An 8,473-nucleotide genomic window follows, 5' to 3' on the forward strand; every position below is an offset into this window, starting at 1 on the left:
GGCGGGGAGCGGGGTGGGGGAGGAGGCTGATGCAGGTCTCTGCAACCCCCTGGAGAAAGGGGCGTTTCACAAGCAGTGGCCTCAAGGGTCATGAAGGATGATGAGACTTCTTCCAGGCACAGACAGGGGTGCACTCATCTCTCTCTCTCTTTTTTTTTTTTAATATTTTTATTGATTTCAGAGAGGAAGAAGAGAGAGAGATAGAAACATCAATGATGAAAAACAATCATTGATCAGCTGCCTCCTGCACTCCCTACACTGGGGATCGAGCCCACAACCCCGGGCATGTGCTCTGACCAGGAATCAAACCGTGACCTCCTGGGTCATAGGTCAATGCTCACCCACTGAGCCACGCCAGCCGGGCTAGGGTGCACTCATTTCTAATAGGAGCAGCTCCCCAGTGGGGCCCTCCCCAGGAGGAGGACTCTAGGACAGGTGGCACCCAGCGGGCCCTCAGTCCATGTCTGGGGGCAATAAGGAATAATTACCTTCTTCTGGGAAGTAATTTGACATGTGACCCGTGAGCATTTGATCGAAGAAGTCGGTCTCAAAGAGAAAGTACTTTATTCATCAGGATGTGGGAAAGGGTCTTACTTATACAGCGAAGAATTAAAGTAAATGTCTGACAACATATGGAAGCCACATCCAGTGAAAAATGTGTGGCCTCTGATAATGTTGTCTATTGAGTGCTCTTATTTCCTGTCAATGGGACTGTAAATTGGGGGAGGGGGAGATCCAGAGGGTAATTTGGCAACGGGCCTCGAAGAGCTCAAAACATATTCAAGAGCATTGCGCTCTTAGAAATTGATCCTAAATGTATAACCAGGCAAGGACCCGAGGCAACACGTCGTACAAGTATGCAGACTGCAGACGCATTTATCATCGCCCTCTTCCGTGGGAACTGACGTGTGGGCTGGATGCGAGGAGCCCTCAGTATGCGTGAAACCAGGGGCTCTGAAGGCGGCAGCCGCTGACCGCCGCCCGTCGCACAAGGAATACACGGCTCCGTGCTTCCTTTTCCTCGTCCACAAGGTGGACCTACTCAGTGTGGTTACTGGATTTAATGGAGCCGTGCGTGGAAGCGCTCCCCACACACCTGCCGTAGGGGAGCCGCCTGATGGACGGGTGGCTCCTTAGCCACACAAGGCAGGCGGGTGGCGCCATCACCGCCTTTTCTAAAGGACACACGGGGACAGACCCACAGGGTGTCCGGCAGGTTCTTCACCAGCTTCTTCGCCACTGACTCCGTGCCAGGCACCAGGCTCACACCGCACAGGCGGTCACACCTCCGTTAGCCTCTGTACCTGACTCCGTTTCCAGGTGAAGACCCTGAGGTCGAGAGAGGTCAAATAACGCGCCCAAGTTCACGAAGAAGGTGATGATCAGAGCTGGGATTTGAATCCAGTTCCGGCTTCGTTCATTTAACAAGCGTTACCAAGAATATGTGCTCATTGAAGAAAAAAAAAAAAGATAGAAATGAATAAGCTGCCAACCTCTCCCTTCTCATCTCCAGCCTCAGAGTGCACTTAGGAATTGTAAGGAGGTGGAGCCAAAACAAGAAAATTAAAAAATCAGTTTGTCAGTGTCTATAAAATAATGTGCTGGGATTTTGATTAGGATGGCATTGAATCTTTACAAAATTGATTTTCTAACCATCAACATGGAATAGCTCTCCATTTATTCATATCTTTGATTTTTCATCAGTTTAATAGTTTTTCTGTATAGATTTTGTACCTATTTTGTTGGATTTATACCTAAATATTTCATTTTTTGAGTACTAAGGTAAATGTTGTGGTTTTAATTTCAAATTCCACTTGTTGATTATATGAAAGCAATGGATTCTTGAATGTTAATCTTGGATCCTAAAACCTTGCTGTAAATCCTTACTAGTTCCAGGAATTTTTTTGTCAGTTCTTCTGGGGTTTCTACATAGATGATCATGTCATCTGCAAAGACAGGTTTATGTCTTCATTCCCAATCTGAATGTTTCTTATTTCCTTTCTTGCTTCATTGCAGTAGCAAAGACTTCAGTATGCTGTTGAAAAGGAGTGGTGAGAGGTTTCGTCCTGACCTTGCACCTGACCTGAATGGGGGAGCTCTGAGTTCCCCACTGGTAAGTACGATGTTAGCTGTAGTTTTTGTAGATATTCGTCATCAAGTTGAGAAAGGTCCCCTGTAGTCCTAGTTCACTGAGAAGTTTTGTCATGAAGGGGCGCTGGATTCTGGCAAATGCTCTTCTGCCTCTATGGATAGGATCGTGTGCTCTCTCTCTTTTCACCTGTCGATGTGATAGAGTACACGAGTTCCTTTTTGAATGTTGAGCCCACATTGCATACTTGTAGTCAATCACACTTGGTGGAGGTGTATAGTCCTTTCTGTGCACCATTGGATTGGATTTGCTGCTATTTGTTGAGGATTTTTAGATCTATGTTCATGAGAGAGATTGGTCTGTAGTTTTCTTATAACGTCTTTGTCTGGTTTGGCATAATGGCAATCTATGAGAGGAGAATGGGAAGTATTCACTCTGCTTCTAGACTCTGAAAGAGGCTGTGGACACTCGGTACAATTTCTTCCTGACATGTTCAGTAGAATTCACCAGTAAACCCATGTGGGCCTGATGCTTCCATTGTGGAAGTTATGAATGATCGCCCCAACTTCTTTGATAGAAACAGGCCTATTCAGACCATCTGTCTCTTCGTGTCTGAGTGTTGGCAGATTGTCTCTTTCAAGGAATTGGTTCATTGCACGTAGATGATCAAATTTGTGACTATCAAGTTCTTTCGTAATATTTATTATCATTTTAATTTCCATTGTCTCTGTAGTGATGTCTCCACTTTCATTTTTGGTATTAATAGTATGTGTCCTCTCTCTCTTATTCTTAGTTAGCTTGTCATGAGGCTTATTAATTTTATAGATCTCTTCAAAGAACCCGATTTTGGTTTTGTTGATTTTTCTCGATTGATTTCCTGTTTCCAATGTCACTGATTGCTGCTGTAATTCTTGCTTGTTTTCTTTGCTTATTTAGGATTTCATTTGCCCTTCTTTTCCTGAAGTGACAAATTAGATGATTGATTTTAGGTATTCCATCTTTTTAATATATGCATTCAATGATATAAATTCCCCTTGAAGCACTGCATTTTGCTGCATCCCATACATCTTGAAATTGTGTTTTTATTTTCATCCAATACTATACACATATATACATATATATATATTTAATTCCCCCTAAGATTTTTTTCTTTGATCAACAGGCTATTTAGAGATCTGTTGTTTAATCTCCATGTAGTTGGGGATTTTCCGGCTGTCTTTCCATTATTGATTTCTAGTTTAATTCCATTGTGATCTGAGAGTAGACAATATATGATTTCTGTTCTTTTAAATTTCTTAAAGTGTGTTTTCTGGCCCCGAATAGGGTCTGTCTCGATAAATGTTCCACAAGAGCGTAAGAAAAATGTGATTTCTCCTGCGATTGGGTGAAGTAGTCTGAAGATGTCAATTACGTGCAGTTGATTGATGGTGTTGTTGAGTTTGACTCTGTTCTTACTGATTTCCTGCCTGCTGGATCTGTCCGTGTCTGAGTGAGGGGCGTTAGAGTCTCCAGCTATGATGAAACAGCCATCTATTCCTCCTTGCGGTTCTATTAGTTTTTGCCTCATGCAGTTTGATGCTTCTGTTGTCAGGCGCATACACATTAAAAATTATGTCTTCTTGGAGCACGGGCCCTTTTATCATTATGCGATGCCCTCTTCTATTCCTTACTTTGAAGTCTGCTCTCTCTGAAATTAATATAGTGACTCCTGCTTCCTTTTCATTAGCGTTAGCATGCTATGCTTTTCTCCATCCATTTACGTTTAATGTCTGTGTCTTTACACTTAAAATGTGTGCTGTTTGTTTGTTTTGTAGACAACAGAAGCTTGGGTAGTGTTTTTGATCCACTGACAATCTCTGTCTTTTAATTAATGCGTTCGGACCATTGCCATTCAGAGTGATTGCGGATGTGGTTGGATTAACAGCTACCACGTTCATTGCTGTTTTCTATTTGGTGCCCGTGTTCTTGTCCCCTATTTTTGTCCTCCACTCTTCTTCTGCCTTTTATGATTTTAACTGAATGTTTTATATGATTCCATTTTCTCTTCTTTATCAGTTTATTTTTTTCTACTTTTTTAAAATTTATTTTTATTGATTTCAGAGAAGAAGGGGGAGGGAGAGAGAGAGAGAAACATCCATGATGAGAAAGAGACATGGATCGGCGGCCTCCTACACGCCCCCTACTGGGGATTGAGCCTGCAACCTAAGCATATGCCCTGACTGGAAATCGAACCCGGGACCCTTCAGTCTGCAGGCCGACACTCTATCCCCTGAGCCACACCGGCCAGGGCCATTTTTTCTACTTTAAAACAATTTTTTGTATTGGTTGTCCTAGAGTCTGCAATATACATTTACAACTAATCCAGGTCCGCCACTTCAAGGCTATTGTTAGCACCTTATCACAACAGAATAACCCCAGTTCCTTTCTTCCTCCTGTCCATTTATCATTGCTGTCATTTGTTCTACTCAAATATAAACATAAGTATAAATGTAGGTATAAATTTAGCAGGTTAGTTTCACGGGCTATATGGATGCCCCCAGACTCTCCTGCCTAATTTTGCAGCTTCCATCAAAATCAACTAACGGCAAGAAACAAACAAACTCCCTTATAAATAAATCAGTCAAAAGAATTGCAAAAGCTGTTTTGTATTCCAGAGCCTTCTGCAGCTTTAAAAAATAGACCATTTTCTGTAATAAGAGCAATGACTATTCTACAGAAAATTAGCAACTCCAGACCCATAAATCCAGGGACAACTAAACATACCCCAGCGAGGCCCCCCTCCCACCCAAGCCCCCATTTCCACATTATGCTAACCAGGTCACGGACAAGGGACCCAGAGCCGCCCACCAGCCTCCCCAATGCCTGCCTGCTCTTCTGCTGGATGGGAAGCCGAGAGCTGGGACGGATGGATACCAGCCCTGCCAGGGGGCTCGTCTTCTTTCCTGGGCCATGTCCTGGGGATGGCATGTCGTGGGCCGGGCTAGACCCACAGTAAATAAGCACTGAGTGATTTTCTGTGGAGAGATGGATGCAGTCGCTGCCTCACAGCTATTGGGGGTTTACAGTGAACGGTGCCGCACACATCGGTCATGCTGCAGATGAGAACAAAGAACAGGGGTTGTAGCTAAGACCTAATTACAGGAGATAAAGAGAAATGCAATTGCCCTAATAGTTATTGACTACAATTTGATGTATAATGTACACATAGGTGTGCATTTCTCTCTTTTTCTCTCTCTCTTTCTCTCTCTCTCTCTCTCTCTCTCTCTCTCTCTCTCTCCCTCTCCCTCTCTCCCTCTCTCTCTCTCTCTCTTCCTCTCTCTCTCTCTCTCTCTCCAGGCTTCTGGTACACACACAGCAGGGATAAACCACAAAGCAATGCAGATGTGGCTGAGGAGCAGGAAAGGTGGGACCAAATAGAAGATGAAACAAACATAAAAGTGCCTCAGAGTCACAGCCACGCGTGACTGTCCAGGTTGACAAACGTCGATGTCCAGTCTTTTTAAGAGAGAAAGAGACAATGACTGCACCCTCCCCGAGCCTCCCCTCCTCTGGGTGCATAGCATCTGAGCCTCCTGTGATCCTCCCCCACGTACGTGCTTACACTCTCGTTGTGGGGCTGGACACCCACAAGTATATATAGTATTTTGTGGAGCATTTAACATTTTCAGTGTGTTGTTTCACCAATGACTCAATCATCACTCCATTTTCTAAACAGATTTAGTGAGATATAATTCATATACCATATAATCTATCCACTGAGGTGTGCAGTTACATGGTTTTTATTTTACTATATTCAACAGTTGTGTAACCATCAACACAATCCAATTATACGTTTTATCACCCCAGTAAGAAACCAAAGGTCTATCAGCAGTCACTCCCCAGCCCTGGTCAACCGTGAACTCACTTTAGGTCTCAATTCTGAACATTTTACATAAATGAAATCCTACACTCTGTGGTCTTCTTTCCATTTTATTTTTCTCCAATTGCTGGTGTTACTGGATCATACATGTTTCTGGGTCTTTGCAGTTCCTTTTACATGAATTTCTGGGCATATTATTGGCCTTTTTTTCTGTTGGGCTGATTTTCTTTTAAAAACCTACTAGTGGCACAGTGCACAAAATTCGTGCACTTGGGGCGGAGGGGGGGGGGTCCCCCAGCCTGGCCTGTGCCCTGTCACAGTCCAGTAGCCTTGCGATCCATCGCCCCAAGGAGGTAGGCCCAACCCATCCTTCTGGGGCTCCTCAATGGATTGCCCCAAAGAGGTAGGCCGGGGCTGGGGGAGGCCTGTGGACCCCCAGGCTGGGTCACAGCAAAGGCCTGCAGACCCCTGGTGCAGGCGCACGGAGGCCCCTGCTGCGGCCCTGCCCCCAGGCCGGGCCTACGGTGGAGAGGCCTCTCTGCACACCTGCGGACCCCCGGCTGGGGCTGGGGCCGCGGAGGAGAGGCCTCTCCGCCCCCGTCCCCAACGCTGCAAGTCCCTGCCCACCCGCGCCTGCTGCACACGCAGACTGCTGATCAGTCGTTAATGTGATAGCGTCCCTACCAATTTGCATATTATCCTATTATTAGTATAGGTTGGGTTGCAGGCTTAATCCCAGTAGGGGGTGTGCATGAGGCAGCTGATCAATGATTCTCTCTCATCATTAATGTTTCTATCTCCCTCTCTCTCCCTCTCCCTTCCTCTCTGAAATCAATAAAAAAATATATTTAAAGAAAACTATTAATTTGTAGAAGTTACTTATTCTGTGTTATGTTATCCTCTGTTTATAAATATCTTCTTTTCAGTCTGTGACAATCCTCTTTCCTTATATAACATTTCTTCTAATGCAAGATTTTGAAAGATTTTAATGGAATTGAATTAATCTTTTTCAAACCTTTTTGCTCTTTGTGTCTTATTGTTAAAATCTCCCCTTTTTATGGTCTGACTCAGTGGTTGAGTGTCAACCTATGAACTAGGAGGTCACGGGTTCTACTCCTGGTCAGGGCACATGCCTGGGTTGTGGGCTCAATCCCTAGTGCGGAGGGTGGGGGGAGGGGGGTGCAGGAGCAGCTGATCAATGATTCTCTCTCATCATTGATGTTTCTATCTCTCTCCCTCTCTTTTCCTCTCTGAAATTGATAAAAACATTAAAAAAAATTTTTAAATCTCTGCTTTTATGAAATTGTAATGGAATTTTTTACATTTTCTAGCAAACGTTTTCAAGTTTTGCTTGTCACATGTAGCTTTAAATATACCTGGAGTTGATCTTCCCATTGCCTTTGCACCGTTATTTAAACAATGCTTCCCCCCCCCCCCCCCCCCCCCAGCAATCAAAGCCTTGTCCCGACGTGAGAATCTGTGTTTGGACCCCCGAGGTGTCCCCTTGGCCATTTGTCTAAGGCCGGTACCAACATCGCATGCTTTTTATTACTATCACATTATGCTTCTTAAGAAAGATGTGCTAACGCTCCCGCTAGGATTTTCAGTTGTTTCAGCAAGTTTTGCCCCTTTGCACGGACTTGCACATGAGTTTTTAGCACTAGATGGTCTAGACCTGTATTTCTGCTTATTCAAGCTGCCTTTTATGTTACTTAAAAAGAGCTTGAATTTTTCACACGAGGCCCTGTGTTGATGGACCTGTGATAGAGATTTTGTTTTCAGTGCAGTGTGGCGGGGTCTTCTCTAGGGCTGTGCTTTCCAGTTGGTGCTGCTGTGTCTGGGAGGACACGGCTCGCCGTGTCTCATCTTGTATCCGCCACCCCTGTGCACTCCCCTGCGAGTCTGAAAACTTTGTCTACAGAATCTCTTGCATCTGCTCCATTGATAAATGTATTTCATCCCTTTTATGCCTTACAACTTATTTTTTTTCCATTTTACTTTTCTTTCTAGAAATGCTAATGGAATGTTGAAGGGCACCGAGTGATGACAACCACGCATCTTACTTCTGACTAAAGGAAGAATACTTTGTTGTTGTTAATCCTCACCGGAATATATTTTTCCCATTGATTCTAAGAGAGTGTGGAAGGGAGGGAGGATAAAGAGAGAGAGAGAGAAACATCAATGTAGAGAGACACATCAATTGGTTGCCTCCAGCACATGCCCCGACCCCTGACCCAGGCCAGGATCAGGCCTGCAAACCGGGTACGTGCCCTTTGACTGGGAATTGAACCTGGACCCTTGGGTCTGAGGGCCAACACTCTAACCACTGAGCAACCTGGCCAGGGCCAGAAGAATACTTGTAATCTTTAAACATGGTCCTTTAGTATTTTGGTGTAGGTTTTGGAAGATGCTCTGGCGTGCCTACTGTCAAGGTCCAGCTCTCTGAAGTGCCTGCTGAAATGGAGTTTGGGTTGAAGCATGTTTTTGAGGGATCAGAGCCTATGAAGGGTTGAAGGGGAACTGGA

At 44.6% G+C, this 8,473-nt stretch overlaps 1 long non-coding RNA gene across 1 annotated transcript in view; it reads left to right on the plus strand.

Annotated features, from left to right (window-relative positions):
* LOC102254154 overlaps positions 1–8,073 on the plus strand; it is a 14,702-nt gene extending 6,629 nt beyond the window's left edge. Inside the window, exons 2-3 of the long non-coding RNA XR_314338.2 lie at positions 2,017–2,113; positions 7,959–8,073. This is a non-coding gene — a long non-coding RNA (uncharacterized LOC102254154). The remainder of the gene's footprint in view (positions 1–2,016; positions 2,114–7,958) is intronic.
* Positions 8,074–8,473: the final 400 nt, after the last annotated feature.

This window comes from Myotis brandtii, unplaced genomic scaffold (genome assembly GCF_000412655.1).
Source record: "Myotis brandtii unplaced genomic scaffold, ASM41265v1 scaffold604, whole genome shotgun sequence".
NCBI lineage: Eukaryota > Metazoa > Chordata > Mammalia > Chiroptera > Vespertilionidae > Myotis > Myotis brandtii.